The sequence below is a fragment of the Notothenia rossii genome, assembly GCF_949606895.1.
Source record: "Notothenia rossii genome assembly, chromosome: 8".
NCBI classification, from domain to species: domain Eukaryota; kingdom Metazoa; phylum Chordata; class Actinopteri; order Perciformes; family Nototheniidae; genus Notothenia; species Notothenia rossii.
The window spans coordinates 21,993,142-22,008,532 of NC_136906.1; the positions used below are offsets into that span (position 1 = coordinate 21,993,142).

The window sequence follows — 15,391 nt, forward strand, 5'->3', positions numbered from 1 at the left end:
ACAGCTAAATAAAACCAAAACTTAGCACACAAAACTCAAATCCTGACACAAGGATATTAGTTCTTATACCCATCTGACCCAGACGCAAACAGAAGGGGAAAGACACGGATAAAGTGCAGTGAAGAGAGGACTTGCAGAAAGAGATCGAGATGAAGCGACACCCTGAGAACAAGTTATATATCTCTTTGATGATCACTGTCCTCTGTTTGGGGAGCTTGCTGACAACTGCTCTCTGGATCACTGTGGACAACAGGTAAGCGTGTCATACTTGTTTTCCCAGGTATATGTTCCTCACAAGGCATAATTTGTTGTAGTTGTTAAGTGTACCGATTTGGTGGAACCTCAAAAATGTAAGTTAAGGTCAGTCAAATATATTGATTCTGTCTAAGACAGAAATGTACATTCACACATACGATTATTCATTCTGAAGACAACACCAGTTTAAATGTTTATCCATTTAGTGTTGTGTCAAGATAAACACCTAATGTACCATCTGTCTTTTTATTTGGCTATGTGTTAGCAAAGTTTAACCATGTGTAACCAATTGTTTTAAGGATGGCTTAACCAGATAATTTTCATACATCATGCAAGTGGCGATTTTTTGTTGTCGGTTTGACAAGTTTTAAATAATTGCAAATGTTATATTGGTTTCACATAAGATATTTAGTGTTTGCTAGTTTTTAAGCTGTTTAACCCAACCCTGTATCCCGGCAAGACGTGAACATGTGACGATTTACCATGCTGGGAGACGTGAAGATGTCACAATTTCGTCCCTTCAAACGTGACAGTTACACGGTATTGTTAACATGGGCAAAAAAAAATGCTCTCCTCTCACTGATCACCATGGAAACCTTTGATCTCTGGACATGTCGTTAGCTCAAATATAAACACCTGTGTCATGGAACACGATGATGTCATAGCTCCAATTGACATAATTAGAGCAGCAGACTAATGACGTGGTCACTGGAGTTTAACAGACTGACAGCCTATTATTTTCCGTCTGATGGAGACTTCACACTGACTTCAACATGTTCCACATATTTTACACATTATTGGTGACGTATGTTTTTAGTTCGAAAGTTTTCAGTTCAAATATTCTGCTGCTTTTTCATGCATTTAGACTTATTTTCTTGTTCTTATTTCACATTCAAGTCCCCTCTTCATGAACCCTTTCAAGTACTCAGCCACACCACTTACCAGGTGCGACTGTTGCTATGTAAGTTAATCTTTCAAATACAAGGTTGCTTGTTTGATTCAAGCTCTTGTAGTCAATATGTCAAGGTATTTATCCCTAACATTTTATCAGCTAACTAATGACACACACTCGGAGGATCTTTATAAACGTTTTAAGTATTGCACATCTTGCTTTTATAAAAAAGAAACTTCAATGTTCACATCTTTCTAAATGATTCTACTTTTCAATGACACAGGGGCGGCGCCAGGGGGTAGCTTGTTGCTATAGCAACTCCAACAATTGGACTAGCAACGGCTTAGCAACCCCATTGTTTTGTTATGAAAATGTATCTATATATATGTATACACATTCTCGCTAGATCTATCAGGGGTCGTTGTAAGTTAAAGCGCAAACTGTTACTTGGCTAATGTTGTTATAATTCTCATTAGGCTATGTCAGGGGTCGGCGGCCCACGGGCCGCATGCGGCCCTTTAAGTCCTCTGCTCTGGCTCCCTTGAGCTTAGACAAAAATAAGAAGGAAATAAAATAAAAGTATTTGTAGGACTATTTATATTTTGTTGCATGGTTGAAAATGTTTCGTATTTTGAGGTGATACTGTGACACATAAATTAAAAAAACGGTTTTAATTAGGTCAACTAAAATATGCGTCACAGCCTGCTACGGTCCCGCGCGAGCGCCTTTTCCTGCGGGTGAATAATCTTACCCCCGGCTCGATGAGCGAATGGATAAATCAAAGAACAGTACTGGAGAAACACAGGATTTAATTCTGTGTGGACAGTTATATGCTTTCACAGCAAACGATGCTGGTTTACCGGTATGTTTTGATATGTAGAGAGAAGTTGTTAAAGGTGCTGCACTGCAGCCTTTACGTATCGGGGAACAACACGGAGAGGAAGACCGCTGACGATCTTCAGCCATAATCATAAACCTTTTGGTCAAAAAGGTTGCAGACCCCTGGGCTATGTGAACACAGATCGAAAATGGAAAGATTGCTCACAAGTCAGCGCAAACGACCGCGATCGCCAACGGAGCCGGTCCAGCCGGACAACCCCCCCATTTATTTTCACAGTTTCAGGTAATCCCTTTTAACAGAGGAGGTGGTGGAAAGAACATAAAGCGCTCACAAGGAGGAAAAAACTAGCTTAACAAAAAGAGGACTTAATAAAATCTTTAAGCAAACAAGATAAACAAAATAACAAAACCTGACATGAGTGAAAAGCGATCCTTTCAGAGCTGAGACTTGGCACGACCATTCGGGGAAACAAACAAGACGAACTGACACAGGACAGGGGAGAGACAGGACTATTTAAACATGAGGTGAGTGGGAACAGGTGGAAACAATCAGGGGCGGGGCAGAAGCTGATGATGGCGGGAAAAACATACAAGGGGAGGAAGAAACAGGGCCTGAAATGAAAGACAAGAGGTAAATACAAAATAAAACAGGAAATGACAGACAAAATACATAAACATAACTAACACATTTGACGAGACACAACAGTAGGGGATTTGCAAACAAGGTCCAGACAAAGATCCCCATGGCTCTTGCTCATTCACAAACATGGTGTAATCACATGCATGTTATTGTTCTGTAATACATTTTTTCATTGGTTTTATTTCCAGGAGAATCCATTTCCAAAGAAAAAATGGGACACGTGTGCTGTTGTTGGGAACTCAGGGATTCTGACAAACAGCAGCTGTGGAGAGATTATTGATTTGGCTCAGTTTCTTATCAGGTGAGAAAGCTGTCAAGATCAGAGGACTGAAAGGCCGATTGCGACATAAATCCACAGAATAATCCCAAATAATAATTTCTGACTCGTCTGTTATGCCTTTTCAGGTGCAACCTACCTTCTTTGGGTAAAGGCTATGAGAAACATGTGGGCACCAAGACTGACCTTGTGACAGCCAACCCAAGCATTATGCTGAAGGAGTGAGTAAATAAATGAGTCTCACTGCACCAATAGAGTGTTCCCTTGGTGTTGTTGCTTGACATATTTTTATTTTCAGGTATGGAGGTCTAATGGGACCACGCCGTCCATTTGTGGAGAGTCTACATAGCTACGGCAAATCCATGATGGTTCTTTCCCCCTTCTCCTATGCACACACCACTCCGGTGTGCCTCAGGACAGTATACAGCATTAGGGACTTGGAAAGTCCCATCCAGCCCATGTTCTTCAACCCTTGTTACTTCCAGAGTCTAGCCCTCTTCTGGCGCTCCAGAGGTCTACGCAGAGGCCTACTCCGCACCGGCTTAGTGATGGTTAACATAGCGCTGGAACAATGTGCCAACGTGCATCTGTACGGTTTCTGGCCCTTCAGTAATCACCCATTTGAACTCAATGCGGTGAATCACCACTACTACGATGATAAAAAAAGCTGCATGGACTGTCCACTTTATGCCTGCTGATTTTGACCTCTTGCTGCGGCTGCACAGTCAAGGTGTGATCAGGCTTCACCTGGGGAACTGTCGACCGGGTAAAAATGAGTTCCCAGGTCCAGAGATAGAGGAGACTGGGCATCTGAAGAATCAGGACATTTCCTGGTGGACTGAGGGTTCATCTCAGAATTTGTCTCTAAACTATGCCTTTTCAATCCAATCCACTCACTCTCCCCCCATATCAGTTCCTAGACCCTCTGAAAAGAGGGCTAAACCAGAAGGTGCAATAGAATATATTGTCACTTACACCAATTCATACATTTGATAAATAATTAGGATCTCAACTTTGATAAAAAAATCCTTAGTATTGTCATTTTGGCCATAATAATAGTCAAAATCATCTTTTACTTTTTCCAGCAAAATTGCAAGGAAATGGTTATTCAAAATATAACTTTCAGTCATGGAAAGTTTTTTAATATTTGAAAAGATGTGTGTTTATTGACACATTGTGAGATGTAAAGGAATTCCAGTTAGATACAAATACATAAATATGTAATATTCACTCTGAAATGTTGTGATGGAATAGTATAAAGTTGCATGAAATGGAAATACTAAAGTTCATCAAAATTGTACTTAAGTAGAGAAATTGAGTAAATGTAGTAAGGTAACTTAAATATTGTGGAAACTCAAATGATTAAGATGTATTTATGTTTTAAAAATAGAAATACAAGAGCAACATATAGGCAAATAAATGATGAATCATTATGCATATAATAATCTCATAGCCTATTCATATACTGTATGATTGTCAATGGCAAAGTAAGGGGGAACTTACTCATCAATAGAACAGGAACTTCCAACTGCTGCCAAGAGGTCACATATAGGATTCAATCAGTTTTGTTTGATTTTGTTTTTGTTGATTATCTTTTTCTATAATTGATCTAAATCTTCAAAGTAACTAAAAAAGTACAAAGGACAATTTGTTCCTCTGGGTTAACTTAACAAGCCTCTTTATTGCTACTGTCACCTTACGATTCATTGTATTGCATTGTGTTAAAAAAAATGATGAAGGAGGGAGGGACATAGAGCAAATGGGTGGATCAAAGACAAATGAAGAAGACTAAAGTAGGATTTCAACAAACAAGGATATTAGTTGTTATAACCATCTGACTCTGACGCAAACAGAAGGGGAAAGACACGGATAAAGTGCAGTGAAGAGAGGACTTGCATGAAGAGATCGGGATGAAGCGACACCCTGATAAGTTATCTATCTCTTTGATGATCACTGTCCTCTGTTTGAGGAACCTGCTGACAACTGCTCTCTGGATCACTGTGGACAACAGGTAAGCGTGTCATACTTGTTCCAACAACCTGTTGAACAGGTTTTTTGTTTACCCAGGTATATGTTCCTCACAAGGCATTTGTTTTAGTTGTTAAGTGTACCGATTTTGTGGAACCTCAAAAATGTAAGTTAAGGTAAGTAAAATATATTGATTCTGTCTAAGACGTTCACACAAAGTAATAAGACTATTCATTCTGAAGACAACACACCATGTGGTACTTTGTTATAACTACATTTCTCCTTTTGGACTGAGTTCATGTTTATTATTAGATCAAAGTAAAGTTTTTAATTATACATTAATATAATTTATTTAGTTAAAAGCAAAACCGTTTTATAATGAACATCAGTTTGTTTTACCGTAAATAAATTACATTTACTACTATATCAAAGAAGAATTTGGACTTTTAAACTTAAAACACTTATTTACACTCTGTTCACATATTAATAAAGACAGGAATATTCCCTTCAAAAGACCTTAACATTTATAGAGATGTCTTTTAAAATATGCATCACCTATTCTGTTTTATAATAAAAAACAACTCCCAAAAAACTCCCAACATTTAAAAAAATTAAATGAATGCAGATCTTTTTCTTTTTCTGACTACGCATCCTCTGGAACTTTACATTAAACAAAGAACCCTTGCATTACACTGTATTTGAATCAGAGTCCTGCCAACCCTGTCTCCTAAAAATTACGTTCCCACAGAACTAAACTGCATTCTCAATTACGTTTAGCCAGAAACGTATTTTCTCCCACGTTACGTTCGTTATGAACGTATCTCAAATACGTTTATTTTCTACATATCTTTGCCATTTATTGTCTTGCTTATAATAATGATAATAGTCATTTATAAATATCATTTTCTAGCACACATTTGAAATCAGTAGGCGAGGCTGTAATGTCGCCAGCTGTTACTCCCAAGAACGAGGCAGAACATAATAGTTTTAACATGCCAAAAAGCTGCTGTGTTGTTTATTGCACCTCAAACATTAAAACAAATCCAAAGTATCTTGTTTCTCTACTTCCTCTATGATCATATTGTGCTAGCTTTTAGATGCTTTACCTCTCCCTTAATGATGCAAGATACACAAGGTAAACGAGATTGCAAAGCAATAGCCTATTATAATATTCATATTTCATGGCTTAAATTCTGCATCAACTCGCTCACATTGTAAATAAATTTGGGTTAAAGCCTTTAACAATATTAATGTGAATAAAAACAGCAGTGATAATGATTTTGTTGCCTTGCCATGTCACATAGGGCTAGAGTGCTGGTAACGAGTGGGGTTTTGGTTTGAATCCAGCATGAGAAGTTTTGTTTTTATGTCGATAGGTACTGAATAATATTTTTGTTAGAAGATGCATTAGAATCTCTGCTGAAACCAAAATGAATAATCAAGCATTGGAACATTCTTAAGTCGGAATGTCCCCGTAACCCCGCTAATAGCATTTCTGTCGCTATCATTGGAAAACAAGAGTTAACAGTCCCATCTAATCTGGATAAGTGCTGCAAAGTGTAACGTTTTGATGAAAGGTGTAAAGCTATGTACAGTAGGCCTTGTTTTTAAAATAAAACATGACTGCTGGGCTACAAAAGTTGTATCTCAATTTAATCGGAGTAGATCACAGCTTCCCGCAGCTGAAAGACATGAGTAGGCTAAACAACGTGTGCGTCACTAATATACTGTCTGAATGTGTGGACAGGCATCAACCATACTAGGAATCACATTAAGAATGATGAACAAACTGTAGTTTTAGTTGAAGGAAAAAGCAGTAATATACCAAAAAAGTACCTCAAAATTAGACTTAAGTTTAATACTCGTTTAATGTACTTCGAGATAAAAACAAAACATTGAAAGAAGATAAAAAAATGTGACGCTGGCTTCAGCCGCTGTGATGGCTCACAGCTGGAGGAGGCCCATGTGGCTGCTATTATTCCGAGTGAGGGGTGCAAGAATCAGAAAGCCACTTCAGAAGCCTGCCTGACTATGGGGAAACAGACCGGAGTCATAGGGGGACAAGCAGCTTACGAGACCCTTCCCACGCCAAGAGCTGAAGCTGCCAACTCAGCCTCCACCTCAACATGTCCCCTGTGGGCCCCTTCTCTCTCCACGGCCTCCAGCCTGGGCCCGCTCTGAGACATATAATACTCCAGCCAAAAGCTTACAGAGGACACTCTCCGAAAGTCCTAGTCTTGACCTTCACTCATCCCTCATTTGAGACGGATAATTACCATATGTGGGACTCAAATCCTCCCTCCATGTTACTGTTATGGTGCAGCCAGAGAAGTCTTTGTGTGAGCACCCGGCTGTTTGGAAATCCACCGTGTCAGAGTGAGAGCCCGGAGAGGCTTAGCGGCAGTATTCTGGTCTTAAGGTGAGGGCAGATGGTCTCTAAGAAAAGGAAGGGTGATGAGGCAGGCAGTGGGGGTCCTGGAGCTGGCTTTTGGGGGGGTCCAGGATCGTGAGGGCTGTCACAGCTGGACTTTTTCTACATTTTATCTGACCTCAAGTCTTGATCTTTCTATCCTTCCACAGCACAAATATTTTTTATTATATAATAAATCAGTGTGTGGCCTGACACCTTTCTGTGGAAGGAAGGGTCCGATGTTAGTGAACTCCTCCTGTGAGGAGCTTGGTCCATATCTTATCCCATATTGCATGCAGATACACACTCACGCTACGCATCAATTTGCCTGTCTGGCGATCAAAATGGGCTTTCTATTATTGATGTCCTGCTGGTCTGCTGAGACTGCGAGGTGCAGAGAGGAGGGTGTGTGTGTCATTTGTGAGCAGGTGGGTAAGCAGATTTCAAAATGCTGATTAAGAAATGCAGAAAGAGCTGTAATCTATCCACCTTTAGCCAAAAGAAGAGGCTTTTTTTCTGACGTACTGCACTTGACATCTTTCTTTTCCTCGTACTGCGTCTCTGGGTCAGCCTTAGTCACTGACACACAGCCTCAGGCAGTGCGTGCGTCCCTGTGATTGACTGAGCCGGCCCCGATCTGAATGAGGCGACGGGCCCCGATCTCTCTCCCTTGAGGGCCAGCAGGAGAGGGGCTGGGAGCATCCAGAGACTTCCCCTCGGCCAATACATAATCACACACACAGCCCAGCGCCTTGTAGGCCAAACCCATAAACAACCATCAACCCTTTACTCGCTTGACCGCGCCTCCCCCGATTCCCACCAAGAGAGGGAGGGATGGAGGGAGAGTCGGGTGGGCATCCTCCATACAATTCTAGGCCACTTCGCAGAGCATTGTGCTGAAGTGCTACAACTAATCTGGAGCTACAACCCCATCTGAGCTTCTTTCTGCCCTCCCTCATTCTTTCATATCTCCTCTGTTTCAATCCGCTTCCCTCAAGTTATTGAGTCTCTCCATTCAGTAAATGTCTGTCACCCCCCTCTGCACACATACTTTAACTCTGAGGAGTGTAGTAGTGTCGCCAGATCTTTTCAACATCATTTACTTTAATCCTCTCCAGAGTGTGCCAACTACTTGATACAGTTGCATTTAATGAAGGATGGTTTTCCTACTGCCAAGAGCCAAAAAAGACACAATGTGCAAGAACTCTGTCTCTCTTTCTAGGTGGATTTAATATAATGAGTAACTCTATTTGCGTTCGAGGCCTCAAATGTTATAAGAAGATTGTCGATGTCTGGGCCTGATAGTGTGAAATGTGTCCGGTTCACACTCAGGAGCCATGGAAAATGTGGACTTTGAGCTTATAGGTTTGTATGTTAGTATATGCTCAAGTTTGTATGAACACATACATGACTGCACGTCTGTGATTTAAGATGTTGGTGATGAGGGTGGGATATTTGTGTACTTGTGAATGAGATGTATGTGTGAGAGTGTTTCTGCTGTTCTGGTTGTGTTTGGCTGCCTGTTGACACAGAGGCTCCTCTGGCACTCCTTTGAAGGGGGTTGCGGGAAGGTTGAGAGGGGGGTTAGGTTGAGGGTTAGAGCCGTAAATTCCCCCTTTCTCCACGACAGGAGGAGTCCTCTTTGTCTGGCCGGACAACTGGCACGAGGGGAGGAAACAGCTGACTGGGCAGCTCAGCCGGGTTTCATCATCTTTACTGCACAGGCATAGTGAAACTTGATCAAAATGTTTCGATTTGCCTGAAATGTATGAATATTATAGTCACATTTCTAATTGCTCTCTTCTCTCAATAAGAGATGATATTTCAGAGTCTGAGGAACTTTGATTACGTGGCCACATACAGTAACTCCACAAAATGTCAGTGATGCAGTGTTTCCACTAAACTCTTTGTGTGGCTAGGTGGAAACAACATTCATATCTGGTTTGTGATCTTTTCCCTGCGATATGACTTCTGACTTCTGTAATCCATCAAAGTCTGCATTCATTATCCTGAGTGCTAACTAGGTTTAAGCGTAGCTTAATTTAAATAGTCTGCACTTCATAGCAAATGAAATGAGACTTGCAAAAAGTAACATAACTCAAGCAGGCTTTAAGTTTCAAACGGAAACCAATAACCGTCTGGGTAACTAGTCAGACACATAGTTAAGCTAATGAAAAGCTGGAATGCAACTCAACATGATTTGAAGTAAACTGGTTAATGCAGGCAAACTTAAAGGCTTCTCATCTGTAAAAGAAAGTGATGTTTTTCCTTTTGAATATGGGCAGAAAGGAACTTCAAATATACTGTCTAAAGATGACAATATTGCATTCTAACTATCGTCTCTCTTTACTTTGTTTTGTGTGTCATTTCTGTTCTTCTGCTGACCCACTGACCCCCTTGTCCCACACTACATTTCATTATAATCCCCCTCCTCTCTTGCAGCTGCCTCGCTCATTCTTCTGCGGGCCACAGGCAGTAACTCAGACAGAAAACAACTCTGAGCCTGTGGACATGACTGGCTGCTGCATGGCTGCAAACACAGCTTTAAGTTGGAGAGTAGGGAGACCGTTCGTCTGGGTAAGATCCTGGAGAGAATTACTCATCGAGGCCAAGAACGCACACACACACACACACACACACACACACACACACACACACACACACACACACACACACACACACTCAAACCAAGTCTAAACCCTAAGTTCAGCCCTGTTTACACTGACACAAAAACATTAGTATCAACACCTTCCTCAATGTTTAAATTTTACTACGTAAGTGAGACTATCGTCAAAACTGGCTCAAGGCAGTTTATGTCCTATCTACATGTACAGGCTGATACACTATCTTATTTCCAAACAAGAACTACTGAGGCTCCACTTCATGAAGTTTTCTTAACATGGCGAGAGCTGATTAGAGCGGCCATGTGGCAGTGTTAGAGATAAAGGAACAAAGGAAGGGAAATACCCCTGTCTAAAAAGGAGAAGTGGATGTTCAGGTGTCACAAAATGACCACTGATTCAACTCTCCAAAGTCTCCGGTCTGTCTCCATCGATATGTTCTTTTAAATGAAATGACAAGTGAATCACATCCAGGGTATTCATTCCACTGTTTCTATAAATGTTAGCTGTTACTATAAATGCTTGACACATTCATCAAAGGACATTCCTGTAGGAGTCCCCCCCCCCCCCCCCCCCACACACATACACACACTCACGTTTCTCTTCTTCTGAGTGACAGAGAGGGAAAATAAACAGTAGTTCCAGTAGCAGCGCTTCACGTTTCCTTCCTGCTGACCGTCACTTCATAGAATCTGAATGTGTTTGTCGCCTCTTTACTTTTCACGGATCCACTTCCTGCCTCTAGCATCATTTCCTGAGGCATGGTAGGGAACACAATGGAAATGTGCTCTAAGTATAAAATATGTCTTATGTAATGTGATCTAAGAGTCAGATTCGGGAATTGTATCTAAACTCAGCATCACATTAGTTTTTCAGCAGGTCACTGTTGAGTCAGGAACATATATAAATAACTCATGGAATATTAGGACATATTATTGGATTAGGTGGCATGTTCCCCGAATATACAAGCCTGAAAATAGACATACAATGGACAATTGAAAGATTTTTTAGTTTGGGAAACCCTGCAACTTGATTTGATCGTACATCGTAAATCTTGTCAATGCAGGTTGTTTTTGAGGCTTTTTTATGCAGTTGAATAGATCATTTAGCTTCATGTTAGCAGTAACTTGAGGCGTTTCGGCTGTAATGGGCATGTTTTCCTATCATGCCCGACGGCAGATTTGCTCCATCAAATTAGTCTCCTGCTTGAATTGCACTGCATTTTTATTCACATAGGTCTAGTCAGATTTCATGCTGCCTTCTTGGCCAAGTCTCTCTCAAAAAGGAGGTTTGCATCTAAGTTAGACTTCCACTTGTTTGTACAAAAACCCAAACTGCAGTTTTGGGCTGATTCATTTTCTAGACAGGTCATTAATTATTCATGCATCTTCTCCCTAAAAAAAGATTACGGATCTAAATAAAAGATGGCCAACGTCAGATGTTCTGAGCGTTAGTGGTACAACAAAAGCTTTAGGCCACACCTCTCACAGTTTATATAGTAAACTAAATAATCCTGCATGTTCGTGGAGGATCATATCCTAATCCGAGCATTTTGCCAGCCTTAAAACTCAGAGATAAGTTGTCTAGACAGGGCCTTAGAGCAGGGTGTTGTGTGTCCTTTTGGAAAGAAATGCTTTGACAGATTGACAGGAAAGGTCCCTGTTCTCTTCCAACAAAACAGCAGTGCAAAAGGCTGTTGTACGTCTCTTAGGATTGTAATTCTAGTGTTAGATTTCACGCTTGAGTCTAAATCATAGACAGAGATAAGAACAGAGTGAAGAAAAAAACTGGCATTGATCACCTCTATTTAGCCTTTAAATATCACAGAAACTTTTTTTAACACAACACTGATAAAAACTATAATTTCATTATATTTTAATGAGTAAAAATGTTGCTATAGTATTGAATGAGGGTGAAAGGTCACCAAGAGGGAAGTACTTTGTATTTCCAATGTGGAATGAACATAAATGTGCAGTGTCATCAGCCAAACAAACAACTTATTCTATGTTCAATTCTGTTAAAAGAACACCATCTGTTACTTTGCAGAGATTTCCCTAAATAGATTATCCTCAATCTACAAATATAGAAATTGAGCTAAAGTAGCATTTGGAGGCCACAAGGGGGCTCTGTACTGTACTGCAGGACAAGGCGGGGTCAGGGTGGAGGAGTTGTCCTCAGAGCTCTGCAGCAAGTTTTTCATTTTCTCTCCATCAGTGGGATTTAGCAGGATTTACGGCGATGATAGTGATGAAATGTGAGCACAAAATATGACAAAAATGTGGCTGACTGAGACATATTTAAAAGAACAGTTTGTTCTGGATGAGACACAACATTCAAAGTGCCTTGATGTTTTGTGATGCACACACAGGGTCGATTTGGTGATTGAATGATGGGGAAAACAGGGAGATGTATACACAGAGGAGTGTTGATATACCCAACATTGGAAGGAATATCTTCAAATTCAACTCAGATGTAGCTGAAATAGGCATCTCATGTTTTTGTCTTGGAATATAGGCCAAGAGGTCAGTGTCTCTGTAAGCATGCAGTTCACTACTGACATGCAGCTAACAGTAGGGCATCTCCGTGGCCTGTTTAATTATCAAAGTAACGAAACAGCAGGCATCAGCTGCACAGCTGCTCATTCCAGACTGATATCCTCCCACAAAACCTGCACACTAAAGTCAAGACTGAAAGAAGTGGAAAAGAATGAGGTCGGAAAACTGATATCAAGACATAGACTGACAGCAGGGGGCAGAAATTGAAAAAAAAAAACATGTCAAACTCAAATGCCAAACAGGCCTATTAGCTTAAATTGGACAAACTAAGTAGCAAACTGCCTCCTAATTGGATGCTCAAGATAAATCCTATCCTTCTGTTTTTTTTGTTAGCCCTGCTCATCCTGTGTCATCAGCCCGCAGATCCCCGACATGACATTAGCTGGACTGACACAAAGTGCTGCTGACAGGAAGGGCTTTAGCCACACAGGCTAACCTTTGACCCCTGTTGGAGAGAAACCCCCACCGCCCCCGCCATCTGCATTCATTCATTACTCGCCCCTCAAGTGCATTGAGGTTGAGGTCCAAAGTAGTCGTCCTGGGCTGAGCAGGAGCTCTTTACTTCCTGGAGATGGGTGTCCTAGTTTTCTTTCACAGGACAAGTTGCTCGTGGTCCGCCTGCAGGCATCTACCATTTAGTAATCGCCGGGCTGACAATCCAATTGAGCCTGAATTAAGAACATGAACCCTGTACTTACATCCTTCAGACACAAAAACATCCTCATCTTAAACTTGACATGTTCTACTTTGGGGAAATAAATCATAAAAAGTTCACAGCTACTTCTAAATATGTTTTTTATATATATTTGAAATTCAAAAACAGCACAAAATGGTATGTACATCTGCAAATATTTGGAATTCAGGACATTTCTCTCTCTTTTCCATATAAGGAAGAAAAAATGAAAGAACAGTGTACGACTCCTTCTTTGTATATATACATTGCATACAGACTGCATGCTTCATGCTACAGAGACCTTGTAATGGCTGCCAGGGTCAATCAACAACTCCCACCGCTCCATATGACAGCTGCATGTTTCGCTCACCACATGCAAATCCATCTTAAAAACTCTACTTTCCCCCTATAGCATTGTTCATTTGCATTGTATTTCCCCTCTTCCCTGCAGTGCAAAACTGACAAGCAGGTCAGAGAAGCTGCAACGCCCTCTGCATGGGTGAGAAGATTGATATTTATGCTTTTATATGGGTGTTTAATTTCAATTTAGATGCAAATATGCATACGAAATTCATTCTTTCAGAGTTTCTCAGTCTCTACCGCTCAGGACAAAAGAACAAGAAATTCCTAAGAGTTCTAAGATTGGATAGGCGTAGGCGGGGGGGCTTTGGGGTGCCATGGGTGGGGCGTCAGATTAGACCACCTGTTCCACCATGAGGCTTTTCCTTTATCCTTCCCTCTCTCACACTTGTTGTCTTTCACATTCCCTCTCACTATCTCGTTTGTAACTTAATAAGACCCTTTCTTGTCTCTCACACACACTTTCACTCTCATCAAATATCACCCTCCACGGCTGCTTTGCTCTGAGCTAATTTTGACTGCATTCCACTTCAGTCACATCTGTGGGAAGCAGACAAAGCTATTTGCAAGATAACTCTGGCTGAGAGCCACTAGCACTCACACACACACACTCTTGTATACACACACACAAAGTACAGTTAGACATATGTCGCCTTGCCGCCTAAACTGAGCCTCCAGGGATTAGTGTACGGACAGCAGCATAAACACAGCAACCTCCACCCTGTCCACATCACTGAGGCTCGTCCAGCAGCATGAGGGATTCCCTCCGACACACTATACAGCAGGAGTTATAGGGTTCATTGAGGGTAATAAAGTAGTAGATTGCAGACAACATTATCCCTGCTCTTTTCTACCTCTGTCTTTAACGATCTGGCACTAACTTTTCTCCTGGACTCATAGGCTGTTTCGGCAAAGAGCAATGCTTGTTTCTGTCTGATGGATGTGGTCACGATGCATCAGGGCTCAGAAGGCAGCAGCACCGCCAGGTCTGCCTTAATGACTATTGATTGGAAAGCACTAATGACCCAAAATGAGGTTCAATAAGTATGGCATTTTAATCACCCGCAGGCATTCCTTTTTGCAAAAAGAACTGTGTTGGTTGTGAGTGTGTATCATAAACAGACAGCACCACAAAGGATGAGTAAGGAAGATACTTTAAAGTGGACCTATCATGCTATATTTGAATAATATAGTGTAGGAACATACCTATATAAGGCATATTTATACTTTTTATTTTTCAAAATACCAAACAGATCATGCATTTCAGCCATTCCTCATTTCGCTCAATTTAACACTGTCTTTGCATGGGCTGATTCTGTGAGAACAGCACCATCTGCAGGCCTGGCATATTTACTACAGCGTCTCCAGCGCTTTTGTACGGCACTGTCCGTGGCTGTCTCCTCCTGATTGGTGGAGTTGGCCCAATAGCCGTAGCGCCACTTCTGTGACGTCATAGAAGTGTTCAAATCTGGATCAGTCTGTATCAGATCCGTTGCAGCCCCTTTTTAAGAGATTTGGGTATGGAGGAAAATAGAGAGGGTTGTGTTTTCTGACACTTGGTGAGTTCCCTGGAACACCGGGGACACATGTTCATGTATAAAAGACGTACAAAAGTGCATTTTGCATCATACAGTAGGTCACCTTTTAAGAGAAAAAGGTGTCCAACACTTGCCCTTGATTCCCTCTCACATACACTCAATGTAACCTGCCTTCTCCTGTTCCTCCCTGAGCCCCTGCCCTCATTGTCACTGTGCTTCTGAACATGTGTGTGTCTGTCCTTGCACAGAACAGAATAATGAGGACAGAGAGAAACCCAGATACTGCGCGGTGATGTTCTCTAAACCTTGCATTCTTTCCATGACTATAGTAAACACTATGACTCTGTTTACATTCACACAGC

At 41.2% G+C, this 15,391-nt stretch overlaps 1 protein-coding gene and 1 pseudogene across 2 annotated transcripts in view; one reads left to right on the top strand and one right to left on the bottom strand.

The window, feature by feature from the left end:
* Positions 1-15,391, bottom strand: part of arhgap23a (Rho GTPase activating protein 23a) — an 85,908-nt gene that overhangs the window by 68,403 nt on the left and 2,114 nt on the right. The window lies entirely within an intron of this gene.
* On the top strand, positions 2,606-4,296 carry LOC307016454 (alpha-2,8-sialyltransferase 8F-like; annotated as a pseudogene). The gene is made up of 3 exons (XR_013810545.1): positions 2,606-2,928; positions 3,033-3,125; positions 3,203-4,296. The product of XR_013810545.1 is annotated as an alpha-2,8-sialyltransferase 8F-like (transcript).